Below are 16,405 nucleotides of genomic sequence, written 5' to 3'. Positions count from 1 at the left end.
CAGCCCAAACTAGGACACTTGCGAGTGTGGGAAAGGATGGGGACGGTGTTAACAGTTATTCTCGGACATATGCTTGGGGGTATGCCCCCCACCCCGAGTTAGATGCCTCTCCTTTGAGAAGCTGGACTGGGGCCAGACAGGGGATGCCATATTCAAATACCAGTTCCATATACTAACCGAGAGTGGAGTTGGTAAAGAATCCGCGTGCAAGGCAGGAGACCCCAGCTTGATTGCTGGGTCAGGAAGATCCACAGGAGAAGGGATAAACTACCCACTCCAGTGTTCTTGGGCTTCCCTGGTGACTCAGCCGGTAAAGAATCTGCCTGCAACCTGGGAGACCTGGGTTCGATCCCTGGGTTGGGAAGATCCCCTGGAGAAGGGAAAGGCTATCCACTCCAGTGTTCTGGCCTGGAGAATCCCATGGACTGTATAGACCATGCGATCACAAAGAGCTGGACAGGACTGAGCGACTTTCACTTTCACTTTCTTTCATCCTAACTGAGAGTGAAGTTGTGGGGAGGGTAAAGCTGCCTTTTACTGAGTGAGCATTTGCACCCTCTGCCGCCCTACCTGTTCTGGAAGGAAATATGTCTGCTCAAGAGTGGGGGAACCTCTCAGGAGGAGAATGGACCGCAGAAGTAGGTCAGTGTCTGGTCCTCAGGAAAACAAGGCTCACGCATTTCATTTTACGCTCAGAGGCTGTGAGCAAGGCCATCAACCGTGTAGTCAATGAGACACTCATCTTAACAGCCTCTCTGGGTGCCCCCTCTTGCTTCCTCTTTCCTTCCATTAGTAAGGTCAGTGCGTTCCTCTCTGTAACTGCACAATCAGACAAACCTCCTCTGACAGCACATCCCTACCCTCTTTGTGGGCCCCCAGCCCTAAGGATATCGTCTGGAAGCCCAGATCCTTCAATACCCAGGGCCTTTCCACTTCAGATGCTTCCACGTCTACCGTTTTAGCATCTCTCCTCTAAAAAGAGATTTTTTTTTTCTCTCTGAAAGCAATTCTTTCAAGAAAGCCACTCCATTTCACCGCATGGTTGCCGAGGGGAAGTGTGTTCTGGAGGTCACGGTGCCGAGGAAGGACAGGACACTCACACTGCCCCCTCCCTCTGCACGTATTAATCCCCGTCCGCGCTTTAAGACCCAGCCTCCGTGTGATGTGGGTGGTGTGGGTGAATGGCCTCTGATGCGGGGGGACCTCTGCCCTCCAACCCCAGGTGTCGGGCTGTGGTGCTGGCCGGGTCCCGTGGCTCTCAGGAACCCCGTTCCTGGGAGGGTCTCATCCTTCTGACTGCCTGCTCTTGACAATCTGGCTTCAGCCATCCCCCTTGAGTGTGAAGCTGATAGATAAATAGACTGGGTTGTGCCAAACACCTCCGTGTATTAACTCATTTCATCTTCACAACTCTGTGGAGTGAATCCTGTTATTAACCCTGTGTCACGAGTGAGAACTGAGATGTACAGAGGCCGAGTAGCTTACTGGAGTTCTCTCTGAGAGTAAATTTTGCATTTTGAGCAGAAGAAAGCAAAAGGTCTGTGGGATACTGTGTTAGACACAGAGGTAAGACTGGCTGGTCGGCTGGGCTGGTTTGGAAGGAAGTGCTCTGTGGGTCTGTTCCACAGAATTCTTATTTGCTGAATGGATTAGGATTCAGTTCTGTAGCTACGCTCCTGCCCTAGACCTCGAGGCCAGGAGGACGAGCTCCCATGGGTGGTCCAGGGGAGAGTTGATCAGACACCAGCTGGTGCTCCTTGGCCTCCAAAACCCAGCTCCCTCCCCAGCCCTCAAATTTGCAGGGTTTTCTCTCCTGTCAAAAGCCACCCAGATACCCTGAGGAAACCAAAATTGAAAAAGTCACATGTATCCCATTGTTCATTGCAGCACTATTTACAATAGCTAGAACATGGAAGCAACCTAGATGTCCATTGACAGATGAATGGATAAGGAAGTTGTGGTACATATACACAATGGAATATTACTCAGCCATAAAAAGGAACTCATTTGAATCAGTCCTAATGAAGTGGATGAACCTAGAACCTATTATACAGAGTGAAGTAACTCAGAAAGAGAAAGATAAATATTGTATTCTAACGCCTATATACAGAATCTATAAAAATGGTACTGAAGAATAGAGAATAGACTTATGGATCTGGGGAGAGAGGAGGAGAGTGTGAGATGTATAGAAAGAGTAACATGGAAACTTACATTACCATATGTAAAATAGATAGCCAACAGGAATTTGCTGTATATCTCAGGAAACTCAAGCAGGATCTCTGTATCAACCCCAAGGGGTGGGATGAGGTGGGAGATGGGAGGGGGGTTCAAAAGGGAGGGGATATATGTCTACCTATGGCTGATTTATGTTGAGGTTTGACAGAAAACAAAATTCTGTAAAGTAGTAATCTTTCCGGAGAAGGCAATGGCACCCCACTCCAGTACTCTTGCCTGGAAAATACCATGGACGGAGGAGCCTCGTAGGCTATAGTCCATGGGGTCGCTAAGAGTCGGACATGACTGAGCGACTTCACTTTCACTTCTCCCTTTCATGCACTGGAGAAGGAAATGGCAACCCACTCCAGTATTCTTGCCTGGAGAATCCCAGGGACGGTGGAGCCTGGTGGGCTGCCGTCTATGGGGTCGCACAGAGTCGGACACGACTGAAGCGACTTAGCAGCAGTAATCTTTCAATAAAAAAAAATAGTTAATTAAAAAAGGAAAAGCCACCCAGACTTTGCCCCTGTGTCACAGGTCAGATGCATTACCTCCGTAGGAAAGACCCTTAAGAGCCTCCCACCCTCCACATACCCCTAGAGCGTACTCTTCTGCGTCCTTCTCTCTCTGGCCTCTGCATTGACACTTGCTTGTTCTCCATCATGGTGGACTCGCCTCCTCCAGACAGCAGGCGAGTGGGCCTGGGTTTCTTCCAGTCAGACCAAGAGTTGATGGACCGCTGTCCCCCCCACCCAACCACAAGTGTTTTGGGAGAGTCACACCTTTATTCCAAGGTCCACTTGCTGAGTCAAGCTCCCTGATGCTCCCCAAATACACGCAGGATTTCTGCCTCAGTGTCTTGGCTCAGACTGCTCTTCCCACCACGAATGCCCCATCTCTGCGTGTCCAAGCTCCACCCATTCACTGAGCCACAGAACCACGTTGCCACAGTGCCCGACACCCAGCCCTGGGCGCCTCACAGGGAGTCCCCTGTAGCCGTCTAAACCTCTGTCCATGCCCCTCTAGGGTTATGCTTGTGCTGTGCTCTTCTTGGGAAAATGGAAGATGTGTACATTTACGGTCACAATTCCTTTTCTAGTTGGCAAGTCCATCAAAGGCTGGATTCAACTGTGTGCCTTCAAATTTGCTTAGCAGAGGGCTTGGCATGCCAGGTGTTTCTGAAAGAAAGAGAAGGCTCTACTTACATAGAGCGTGGAAAAGCGATGTCTCGTAGGGAAACCTTTGGGAATGATAACGTATTTGCCGAATAGATGCTATCCTTGATGTATCAAATCAAATAATATTTATATTGCAATTCCTGTCCTGCTGTGGACACTGGGCCCAGGGTAGCTCTGAGAATCTGAATACGTCCACTTTCTATACAGAGCCCCTGTTTGAGTTTCCTGAGACATACAACAAATTCCCGTTGGCTAGATAGATAGTTTATTCTATCATTTAAGTTATATTAGTTGTGAGAGCGGAGAAGGCAGTGGCACCCCACTCCACTACTCTTGCCTGGAAAATCGCATGGACGGAGGAGCCTGGTAGGCTATATATAGTCCATGGGGTCGCTAAGAGTCGGACACGACTGAGCGATTTCACTTTAACTTTTCCCTTTCATGCACTGGAGAAGGAAATGGCAACCCACTCCAGTATTCTTGCCTGGAGAATCCTAGGGACGGCGGAGCCTGGTGGGCTGCCGTCTATAGGGTCGCACAGAGTCGGACACGACTGAAGCGACTTAGCAGCAGTAGCAGCAGCAGCAGTTGTGAGAGGGGACTTGAGAAAGTTTCAGATCCAAAGCTCCCTTGGTCTCTCTTCTCACTTCCATTTTCCTATCTGATTAAAAATCACTGGAATTTTGAGAAGCCAGTTCTAAGGCTGTGCAATTTTCCTGTTTTAAAAAGTCTGATACTGAATTTATTACACAAGATTTACAGCAGGCTCTCCACTCCTTACTCTTTAGAAGCCATGTACCTTCTGAGCAGACTTGGGGGTAGCTGTAGTAGCAGTACCAGCAGTAGTAGTCATAGTAGCAATAGTATTAGTAATACTCACTAGTTCTCACTAGTCTGGGCCAAAAGAAGATGCCAAAGAAATGAAAACATCTTCAAATTTAAGTCCCATACAGCTCATGATTTTGAGTATCACCATCGACGAGCTGTGTAAGCTGGGACAAGTTGTCACAACTCTCTGAATCACAGTTTCCTCCTATGTAAAAGAGAGCTTATATTTGTATCCACGCCACAGTGTGGTGGTAAGGATTAAACAGGACTGAGCATTTAGAACAAACAGCTCACCACCTGGCACAGAGTGACTACCCTCTAATAACCGGTGGTTAGATACATTTTTGAAAGAAAAGTTGAAATAGAACCAAGAAGTGATTATTGCTTTTGTACAGCTGGTGAATATTTAATCTTTTCTTCTGTGCTTCCCACATCATTTCTGATATTTATCCTCGTATGTACCTAACTCAGTTGCATCACCAACTACTGTCTATATTTAAATGGTAAACTTCTAAAAGACAAAGATGCCTCATGTGCTATTTGTTTGAGTAGCATGATTCCAGGAACATGTAGACACAATATATTCTTAGCTCAGTGGTTTCTAACTGTGCGTCAAAAATCAGATTGGACTGCGGTGGTTTTTAAATGCTTTTGGACTCATGAAAGGTTGTTGAGAGTGAAATGAACGCTGTGGACCGACTCCCAGAAAAATGCACAGCCAAGCAAAATGTCCATCACTGCATCCCTCCCCTCCCCAAGCGTGAGGCTCCCAGATTCAAGCCTTTAAAGTAAACCAAGCGAAAACAGCTCACAAATACCACCATATGCCAGAAGCTTCATAAACTACATCTCATCTAATCTTTAGAAAAAGGCCTGGGTGAAGGGCCCACTCACACCTTCTGTGAGGGTTCAGAGGGGCTAGTCTAGCACATGTGAGGTCAGACAGCTGAGTGGTTTCACTCTCCCAGCTCAGAAGCCCTCCTTGTTTTCTCGTGGGCCCACCAGAGATCATCCTTCGATCCACAGGCAGGAGCCAGAATTTTCATGCCCGTTCTGCCAGTGAGGACCGTGGGGCATCCTGAGAAGGCCTCGTGGGAAATGAAGGTGGTAAAATCAAGGCACCCCAGGTCATCTAAGCCTCAGGAGGCTTTCCTCCATTCTGGCAAATGTCTGAGTGTGGCATGTGCCAGGACCTGATACATGCCAGGTTATAAAGAAGCCCATGGCTTGGGACTTCCCTGGCAGTCCAGTGGTTAAGACTTTGAGCTTTCAATGCAGGGGGCACAGATTCCACCCCTGGTCAGGAAGCTAAGATCCCCCATAGCTTGCAGCCAAAAAACCAAAACATAAAACAGAAGCAATATTGTAATAAATTCAATAAAGACTTTTAAAATGGTCCACTTAAAAATATCTTAAAAATAAAGAAAGAAAAGGGCCTAGAGGCAAGTAGGCCTAGGTTGGGATTCTCGCTCTATCAGTTGGTTTCTGTGTGACCCTGAGGAAGCTAATTCATGCCTTGAGCCTCAGTTTCCTTATCTGTAATGTCAGGTTAGTTCACTCTTCATTGGGAAGTTACCCTACAGGTCAAGGGGGCCGACGTTAGGAGCGCAGCCTGCCGGGGACCTGCACAGCGTAGGTACTGTTCAGAGATCACTTGCAGATGAATTGGATCTATTTTAGGTGGTCAGACAAGAGATCCTTAGAGAAAAACTGAAAGTCCTGCCCAGGAGAGGAGCCCCATGAGAAGGGCAGAGCAGGGACCCAGCAGGAGCACTAACTTCCTCTTCTGTCCAGACCACTCAGTTGACACGCCTCTTTGTTTTCATGCTGCAAAGGGAAAAATATTTTCCTGGCAGTTGAAAGTAGAGTTTTTCCATTAATCTTCCCTTTGCATGTTGTTTCACCAAGATCGAAAGGGATACAAAACAACCCCCAGAATGTCACACCGAGGAGCAAGGAAAAATGCAGGCCCTCCAAGCTAGACACGGCTGAGTCCAGGCACAGGAGCAAGGGGTCTTTCATCAGGGGATGTGCCAGCCGCCCCCAGCTGTACCCCAAGCTCACACACAAGGGCAACTTCCCACATATCTCCCTAGATATTTGAATGCAGTCCTGACAGCGTATTTTAAATTGTTTCTGGGCCTCCAAATAGAAATGACTCGCCTAAGAAGTATGAAAACCGCCACTAAGGGGCCAGCCAAACCCCTGTCTCCTGCCCCAAAGCCTCCAGCAGGGGCTAAACCTCAGCTTTTCAGTTCTGGGGCTTGTCAATTTCCTTTCAGCCACGAGGGATGATCTTTAAAATGGATTTCGTCAGCCAGTCCAGCCTGATGTCCTGTCCAGATACGGGCGCTCAAATGTGAAAAGCCTCCCTCCACACTTACAGAACAGTAAACAAGGCAGGAGAACCAAGCAAGTTCTGCCAGCCCAGAGCCCAGCCAGGCTTCAGAGAAGCAGTCTCTGCCTCCTTCATCAATGGGCTGCTTGTTTCGCCACCGAACAGCTAGCTATTGATTGTGCAACTGCCCTTTCTTTCACACCAGGGTGCGGCTGGGGTTAGGAGGGTCAGTCTGTCATCTGCATGTGAGCCTCTTGGCTCTGGACATGTTCCTGCTGCTTTGAGGCTGCTGGGCCAGCAGGGGAGGGCTGGGAGGGAGGAAGATGCTCCTGAGGATGGAGCCTTGGGGGCGGGTTCCTGTTCAGCCTCTACAGAGCATGGCTGTGGGGTGGAGGTGAGCAGACAGCACCCCAGAGCCTCTCAGTTCAATTCAGTCTCAGTCACGTCCGACTCTTTGTGACCCAGGACTGCAGCATGCCAGGCCTCCCTGTCCATCACCAACTCCCATAGTTTACCCAAACTCATGTCCATTGAGTCGGTGATGCCCTTAAACCATCTCATCCTCTCTCGTCCCCTTCTCCTCTCTCCTTCAATCATTCCCAGTATCAGAGTCTTTTCAGAGGAGTCAGTTCTTCCTATCAGGTGGCCAAAATATTGGAGTTTCAGCTTCAGCATCAGTCCTTCCAATGAATATTCAGGACTGATTTCCTTTAGGATGGACTGGTTGGATCTCCTTTCAGTCCAAGGGACTCTCAAGAGTCTTCTCCAACACCACAATTCAAAAACATCAATTCTTCAGTGCTCAGTTTTCTGAAAGCATCACTATGAACAAAGCTAGTGGAGGTGATGGAATTCCAGTTGAGCTATTTCAAATCCTAAAAGATGATGCTGTGAAAGTGCTGCACTCGATATGCCAACAAATCTGGAAAACTCAGCAGTGGCCACAGGACTGGAAAAGGTCAGTTTTCATTCCAATCCCAAAGAAAGGCAACGCCAAAGAATGCTCAAACTACCGCACAATTGCAGTCATCTCACACACTAGTAAAGTCATGCTCAAAATTCTCCAAGCCAGGCTTCAGCAATACGTGAACCGTGAACTTCCAGATGTTCAAGCTGGTTTTAGAAAAGGCAGAGGAACCAGAGATCAAATTGCCAACATCCAATGGATCATCAAAAAAGCAAGAGAGTTCCAGAAAAACATCTATTTCTGCTTTATTGACTATGCCAAAGCCTTTGACTGTGTGGATCACAAGAAACTGTGGAAAATTCTGAAAGAGATGGGAATACTAGACCATCTGACCTGTCTCTTGAGAAACCTGTATGCAGGTAAGGAGGCAACAGTTAGAACTGGACATGGAACAACAGACTGGTTCCAAATAGGAAAAGGAGTATGTCAAGGCTGTATATTGTCACCCTGCTTATTTAACTTCTATGCAGAGTACATCATGAGAAACGCTGGGCTGGTGGAAGCACAAGCTGGAATCAAGATTGCCGGGAGAAATACCAATAACCTCAGATATGCAAATGACACCACCCTTATGGCAGAAAGTGAAGAAGAACTAAAGAGCCTCTTGATGAAAGTGAAAGAGGAGAGTGAAAAAGTTGGCTTAAACCTCAACATTCAGAAAACTAAGATCATGGCATCTGGTCCCATCACTTCATGGGAAATAGATGGGGAAACAGTGGAAACCATGTCAGACTTTATTTTTTTGGGCTCCAAAATCACTGCTGATGGTGATTGCGGCCATGAAATTAAAAGACGCTTACTCCTTGGAAGGAAGGTTATGGCCAACCTAGATAGCATATTTAAAAGCAGAGACATTACTTTGTCAACAAAGGTCTGCCTAGGCAAGGCTATGGTTTTCCAGTGGTCATGTATGGATGTGAGAGTTGGACTGTGAAGAAAGCTGAGCGCGGAAGAATTGATGCTTTTGAACTGTGGTGTTGGAGAAGACTCTTGAGAGTCCCTTGGACTGCAAGGAGATCCAACCAGTCCATCCTAAAGGAGACCAGTCCTGTTCACTGGAAAGACTGATGTTGAAGCTGAAACTCCAATTCTTTGGCCACCTCATGCGAAGAGTTGACTCATTGGAAAAGACCCTAATTCTGGGAAGGATTGGGGGCAAGAGGAGAAGGGGACGACAGAGGATGAGATGGCTGGATGGCATCACCGACTCGATGGACATGGGTTTGGGTAAACTCTGGGAGTTGGTGATGGACAGGGAGGCCTGGCATGCTGCGATTCATGGGGTCGCAAGGAGTCGGACATGACTGAGCGACTGAACTGAACTGAGTCCATCTCTAAGCCTCTCTCTGAACCTCTTCCAAAGAAACTCATCCCTCTTCCCCCTTCAACCGAGGAACAAAAGCCTTTGCCCATGAAGATTCGGGTAGGCCCTTCCAAGAAGTCGTAACCACCCATTTCCATGAATCCTCACTGGGCTTATTTGGGAACCTGCTGTCTAAACCCACAAGGCCAACCCACTGCCTGGCATGGTTAGAGCACAGCCAGCATTTACATTGATTCCTTCATGCACATCGCCCCATTTAATGTTCATTCCAACCCTAAGAGGAGGAGGAGGAAACAGCAGCAGAAGAGGGTTGAGTAACTCTCCCGAGTCACCCATCTGAGAATCAGGGAGCAGGGGTTGGAACGCCCCACAGCAGGGCACGCTCCCACCATGCTGGGCTGCCTCCCACTGGTTGGATGAGCCAATGGCCCCTGTGAGCTGCAGTTTTCTTGTCTGCAAAATGGGTTTTTCTGATGTTTGCATGAGTTCATGTCTGTAAAGAGGCTCGAGCTTCCCTGGTGGCTCAGTGGTAAAGAATCTGCTGCCAATGCAGGAGACTTAGGTTCGATCCTTGGATTGGGAAGATGCCCTGGAGAAGGAAATGGATACCCTGTCCAGTATTCTTGCCTGAGAAAATCACGTGGACAGAGAAGAGTGGCAGGCTACAGTCCATGGGGTCGCAAGATTCAGACAAGACTTAGTGACTAGACAGCAACAACAATGAGCCTGTCATGCTTGGCACATAAGGCCTTTTCCTCCAGTCAAGTAAGTATGTGAGCAGTGGTAGAAGACGCATGATGAATAAGGAAAATATTCAGGATATAAAAGTGTATGAGACTTACCGTCTCTGCTCAGACACAGTCTACTTTTCTGGAACACAACTTATTGGTGAAAGAAAAGGCTCACAGCCCTCTCATCTGACTGCCCAGACGCCCGGGGCTTTCCTGTATCCTACACTCCTGTCCCAAAGGAAAGCATCTAAGATGGCAATGCCACAAGAGTGTTGAGGAAGCATGCTGTCTATGAGGACTGGCTCATCTGTATTTTTTAAAAGGCCGTAAGGAGCGGAATGGGGCTTCCCTGGTGGCTCAGTCGGTAAAGAATCCACCTGCACTGCAGGAGACCCGGGTTCCATCCCCGGGTTGGGAAGATCCCCTGGAGGAGGGCATGGCCACCCACTCCAGTATTCCTGCCTGGAGAGTCCCAAGGACAGAGGAGCCTGGCGGGCTACAGGCGGGGTCACAAGAGTCAGACATGACTGAGCAACTAAACCACCGCCAAAGAGAAGATGCTTGTCTCTAAACGATACGATTACTGTGGTGGGTCTGAGCCTCTGAGGAACCCGGGGTTCTGCCGTTTGCATGGCCCATTCAGAGATGCAGTCCTCAAGCAACTGTAAACCAGAGGTGCCACTGTCCAAGGACCAGCAGTGGCCCGTTTGTGAAAAGTCCAAGTGCAGACAGGAACAGAGTGGACAAAGGGGTGACCCCGCACATTTCCAAGTCCCCCCACCCCCTCCCAAGCAATCAAGATCCCTGAAAGGGGACATGAATTGGAACCCACTCTGGGTGGTGAAGCAGAGGTCTTTTTTTTTTCCTCTACAAAGAAATTCATTTTAACACTTTTAACTTAAAGACTTCGCATACATTACAACGGTGCATTAGTGATACAACTTGTAAAATACTTTTCCGTTCCTTTGGATTTTGCATATGATGGTTCGAAGCAGAGGTCTTGAATTTTAAATTCTCTGGCCCTACTTTAGACGCCTCAGGGCACTTGGCTCTCCAAGCAGGGCCCACTAAGCCCTCCCCTCTTGGCTGGCTCCCCCTTCACCCTGTGACAGACTGACCTGGAGCCCCTGGGTCATCACTGTCCCCCCACCCTGGGTCTCCCCATCTCACCTCTGCAAGCTGTCTCTTGGGCACTTGACCACAGAGGTGAGCCACCTGGGCTGCAGCACTGCCTCGTGAGCCCCTGGCCTCTGTGGGTCCCCTGGACCAAAAGCACTTCTCATCTGCCCTCTTTCTCTATTCCTTCTAACCTGCCCCATGGCTGCCTGAGATTCTTTCTTTTTTTTAATTAATTAATTTTAATTGGAGGATAATTACTTTACAATACGGTGGTGGTTTTGGCCATACATCGACATGAATCAGCCACAGGTATACATGTGTCCCCCCATCCTGAACCCCCCTCCCACCTCCCTCCCCACCCCATCCCTCGGGGTTGTCCCAGGGCACCGGCTTTGGGTGCCCTGCTTCATGCATCAAACTTGCCCTGGTCTCTATTTCACATATGGTGATGTACGTGTTTCAATGCTATTCTCTCATATCATCCCACCCTTGCCTTCTCCCACAGACTCCAAAAGTCTGTTCTTTACATCTGTGTCTCTTTTGCTGCCTTGCATATAGGATCATGGTTACTGTCTTTCCCAAATTCCATATATATGCATTAATATGTAGTATTGTTGTTTCTCTTTCTGACTTACTTCACTCGTATAATAGGCTCCAGTTTCATCTACCTCATTAGAACTGACTCAAATGCGTTCCTTTTTATAGCTGAGTAATATTCCATTGTATATATGTACCACAACTTTCTTATCCACTTGTCTGCCAGTGAACATCTAGGTTGCTTCCGTGTCCTAGCTATTGAAAACAGTGCTGCAATGAACATTGGGGTACATGTGTATCTTTCAATTCTGGTTTCCTCAGGTGTATGCCCAGCAGTGAGATTGCTGGGTTGTACGGCAGTTCTATTTTCAGTTTTTTAAGGACTCTCCCTGCTTATTTAACTTATATGCATAGTACATCACGAGAAATACTGGACTGGATGAAGAACAAGCTGGAATCAAGATTGCCGGGAGAAATATCAATAACCTCAGATATGCAGATGACCCCACCCTTATGGCAGAAAGTGAAGAAGAACTAAAGAGCCTCTTGATGAAAGTGAAAGAGGAGAGTGAAAAAGTTGACTTAAAACTCAACATTCAGAAAACTAAGATCATGGCATACGGTCCCATCACTTCATGGCAAATAGATGAGGAAACAGTGGAAACAGTGAGAGACTTTATTTTTGGGTGCTCCAAAATCACTGCAGATGGTGATTGCAGCCATGAAATTAAAAGATGCTTGTTCCTTGGAAGAAAAGTTATGACCAACCTAGACAGCATATTAAAAAGCAGAAACATTACTTTGCCAACAAAGGTCTGTCTAGTCAAGGCTATGGTTTTTCCAGTAGTCATGTATCGATGTGAGAGTTAGACTATAAAGAAAGCTGAGGGCTGAAGAATTGATGCTTTTGAACTGTGGTGCTGGAGAAGACTCTTGAGAGTCCCTTGGACTGCAAGGAGAGCCAACAAGTCCATCCTAAAGGAAGTCAGTCCTGAATATTCATTGGAAGGACTGATGCTAAAGCTGAAACTCCAATACTTTGGCCACCTGATGCGAAGAACGGACTCACTAGAAAAGACTCTGACTCTGGGAAAGATTGAAGGCGGGAGGAGAAGGGGACGACAGAGGGTGAGATGGTTGGACGGCATCACCGACTCAATGGACATGAGTTTGAGTAAACTCTGGGAGTTGATGATGGACAGGGAGACCTGGTGTGGTGCTGTCCATGGGGTCGCAAAGATTCAGACACAAGTGAGCAACTGAACTGAACTGAACCGAACCAACTGAAGGAATCTCCACGCTGTTCTCCACAGTGGCTGTACTAGTTTGCATTCCCATCAGCAGTGTAAGAGGGTTCCCTTTTATCCACACCCTCTCCAGCATTTATTGTTTGTAGACTTTTTTATGGTGGCCATTCTGACCAGCGTGAGGTGACACCTCATTGTGGATTTGATTTGCATTTCTCTAGTAATGACTGATGTTGAGCATCTTTGCATGTGTTTGTTAGCCATCTGTATGTCTTCTTTGGAGAAATGTCTGTTTAGTTCTTTTGCCCACTCTTTGATTGGGTTGTTCATTTTTCTGGTATTGAGCTGCATAAGCTGCTTGCATATTTTGGAGATTAATTCTTTGTCAGTTGTTTCATTTGCTATTATTTTCTCCCATTCTGAAGGCTGACTTTTCACCTTGCTTATAGTTTCCTTCATTGTGCAAAAGCTTTTAAGTTTAATTAGGTCCCATTTCTTTATTTTTGTTTTTATTTCCACTACTCTTGGAGGCAGGTCATAGAGGATCTTGCTGTGATTTTTGTCTGCCTATGTTTTCCTCTAGGAGTTTGATGGTTTCTGGTCTTACCTTTAGATCTTTAATCCGTTTTGAGTTTATTGTTGGGTATGGTGTTAGAAAGTGTTCTAGTTTCGTTCTTGTACACATGGTTGATCAGCTTTCCCAGCACCACTTGTTAAGCAGCTGCTTTGATCATGTGACTTCCTCCCTCTTTCTTATCAGCTGGAAAACCCAGAAGGATAAGTGACCTCACAGCATTGAAGGGAGGATTTAAAAAGATCACATGATGTGAAACCTGTCCGTTTTACAACCGATGTTCAAGAGCGAATTGTTGATTTGATCTGATTGTTTGGCTTTTGCCAGGTGACTGGTTACCAACAACTGTCTGGATTCCAGGCACTGAGGCTGGTAATATACACACGTATCCTTTCTGATCTTCTCAACAACTCTGTAAAGAAGATTCTTTTCCTAAACTCATTTTGTAGCTGAGGAAACTGTGACCCAGAGAGTTAAAGTGATCTGTCCATGGTCCCCTGAAAACTGAGCGCAGAGCTGAGGCTTAAATCCAGGTCTTTCTGGTTTCAAAGACTGTGATGCCATAAACTTCACTCAATGATTCCTTCTTTGTAAATATAATGGTGGGTGTTTGTCCCTCCTCACAGATGTGTTTAGAGAATGAGATGAGTTATAAATCCAGAAGGGGAGGCCTGGAAAGGACTCAGAGGTCACCTGGCCCAATCTCCTCACTTCACAGATGAGGAAACAGGTCCAGAGAGGCAACTCACCCAAGTGCCCAAAGCTACTGGCAGAGCCTGAAGCTGTAGGTGTCTGAACACCCCTTGTTTTACTGTGAAAAACAGCACAGGAATAGAATGGCTTAACCCAGTACTAAAAAATGAACACCTTTGTAACCACCAGTCACATCAAACACTGGAATATTCCAGAGAGCCGCAGGTTTACTGGTTGGAGCCAGAAGTAGGTGGAGCAGAGAGGAGCACTTCCCTGGGCCATCTCCTCATGTCATGGGGAGACAGACCCTGCTACCTGTGAGCCTTGAGTTCTGGTGGTGGAGGAGGAAGAAAGGGACCCAGACCCACAAAAACATAGTAAGTCATCTAGAAAGTTCCAGGTAAGTAAGTTGTAGCCTGTACTTTTAGCACAAGCAGTTTTTGGAGATGGTTGCTTTTAGATAAAGATGGTAGAGAGACCTGGACAGTCAGACACATTCTTCAATAAGATCTTCCACTGAAACTTACTCAGACTAACCAGACACCATCGTAAACACTTACAGCCCCATAAGTTAGATATTGTTAGTCCCATTGTACAGAAAAGGATGCCAGTGGAGAGAGGTTAATACCTTGCCTTCAATCCCATGACACAAAGGGGCTAGTCCCAGTCAAACCCAGTTGTGTGTTTGAGTTGTTTCTGCTTTTTAAAGTGGATTCCTCATCATGTCTCAGATTGCGTGTGGGCTGTCATCTTGGTCATGCCTGACTCTTTGCCACCCCATAGACTGCAGCCCACCAGGCTCCTCTGTCATGGGATTCTCCAGCCAAGAACACTGAAGTGGGTTGCCTTACCGTCCTCCAGGGGACCTTCCCAATCCAGGGGGAGTCTTGACCTCTAGCGTCACCTAGAAAGCATGTCTCAGTTTGCCCATCAGTGAGACAGAAGTAATAGTTACACACAGCGTGGCAGTGAATGACAGCCCTGCATGGTGTCGAGGGCTGTAACCTATTGGGGCACCTATGTAGTGAGGCATCTGAGGAGAACTAAACTCCTGTGTCTTTAAAGAAACATATATCTTCAGTGGGATATGAATAGAACTTTTCCTCACAATGGAGTAGGACACACTTAATTTTAAATTTTAGGAGGACAAGTAAGACCAATTTGAAGCACAAGGGCTTAAAGTGGATTAACTTTACAATTGTTGTAACACAAATGAAATGATTGGGGAGACTGGAATAACTTAGTTGTCAGTGGGTTATTGTTGCTATTGTTGTTTAGTCACTAAGTCATGTCTGACGCTACTGCAGCCCCATGGACTGTAGCCCGCCAGGCTCCTCTGTCCATGGGGCTTCCCAGGCAAGAATACTGGAGTGGGTTGCCATTTCCTTCTCCAGGAGATCTTCCCAACCCGGGGATCGAACCCGTGTCTCCTGCATTGCAGGCAGATTCTTTACCACTCAGACACCAGGGAATCTCTCCCAATGGGTTGGCCTATACTATTTGCAAATGTCTATTCTGTATGCCCCTTCATAGAGCACAACCTTGTCATGATGAAGGGGCTTGCATAACTCAATGAAGCTATGAGCCATGTTGTTCAGGGTCACCCGAGGTGGACAGGTCATAGTGAAGAGTTCTAACAAAATGTGCTAGCCTGGAGGAGGAAATGGAACCCCCTCTAGTATTCTTGCCTAGAGAACCCTATGGAAAGTACAAAAAGGCAAAAGGATATGACACTGGGAGATGAGCCTCCCAGATCAGAATGTATCCAACATGCTCCTGGGGAAGAATGGAGCGCAACTACTAATAGCTCCAGAAAGAATGAAGCAGCTGAGACAAAGAGGAGACGACACTCAGTTGTAGGTGTTTCTGGTGGTAAAAGTAAAGTCTGATGCTGTAAAGAACAATATTGCATAGGAACCGTAATGTTAGGTCTGTGAATTGAGGTAAACTGGATGTAGTCAAGCAGGGGATGGCAAGAATGAACATCCACATTTTAGGAATCAGTGAACTAAAATGGACTGGAATGGACAAATGTAGTTCAGATGGCCATTATATCTACTACCGTGGGCAAGAATCCCTTAGAAGAAATGGAGTAGCCCTCATAGTTAAAAAAAAAAAAGAGTCTGAAATCCAGTACTTGAGTGCAATCTCAAAAACAGCACAATGATCTCAGATCTTTTCCAAAGTAAACCATTGAACATCACAGTAATCCAAGTCTATTCCCCAACCACTGATGCTGAAGTTGACTGGTTCTATGAAGACCTACAACACCTTCCAGACTTACACCAAAAAAATATCCTTTTCATCACAGGGGATTGGAGTGCAAAAGTAGGAAGTCAAGAAATACCTGGAGTAACAGGAAAGTTTGGCCTTGGAGTACAAAATGAAGCAGGGTAAAGACTAATAGAGTTTTGTCAGGAGAACACGCTGGTCATATCAGACCATCTTTTCCAACAACACAAGAGACAATTCTACATTTGGACATCAACAGATGATCCATACTGAAGTCAGATTGATTATGTTCTTTGCAGTCAAAAATGGAGATACTCTATACAGTCAGAAAAATAAGACCTGGAGCTGACTATGGCTCGGATCATGAGTTCCTTATTGCAAAATTCAGGCTTAAATTGAAGAAAGTAGGGAAAACCACTA

At 46.7% G+C, this 16,405-nt stretch overlaps 1 non-coding gene across 1 annotated transcript; it reads right to left on the bottom strand.

Annotated features, from left to right (window-relative positions):
* Nucleotides 1-15,153: 15,153 nt before the first annotated feature.
* TRNAC-GCA (transfer RNA cysteine (anticodon GCA)) lies at nt 15,154-15,224 on the bottom strand. The gene has a single exon. It is a non-coding gene; the product is annotated as a tRNA-Cys (tRNA).
* Nucleotides 15,225-16,405: the final 1,181 nt, after the last annotated feature.

Source organism: Giraffa tippelskirchi, chromosome 2, assembly GCF_054371585.1.
Source record: "Giraffa tippelskirchi isolate mGirTip1 chromosome 2, T2T-mGirTip1v1.2.pri, whole genome shotgun sequence".
NCBI lineage: Eukaryota > Metazoa > Chordata > Mammalia > Artiodactyla > Giraffidae > Giraffa > Giraffa tippelskirchi.
The sequence above is the reverse complement of the archived record's forward strand: the minus strand, read 5'-3'. Positions and strand labels throughout refer to the sequence as shown.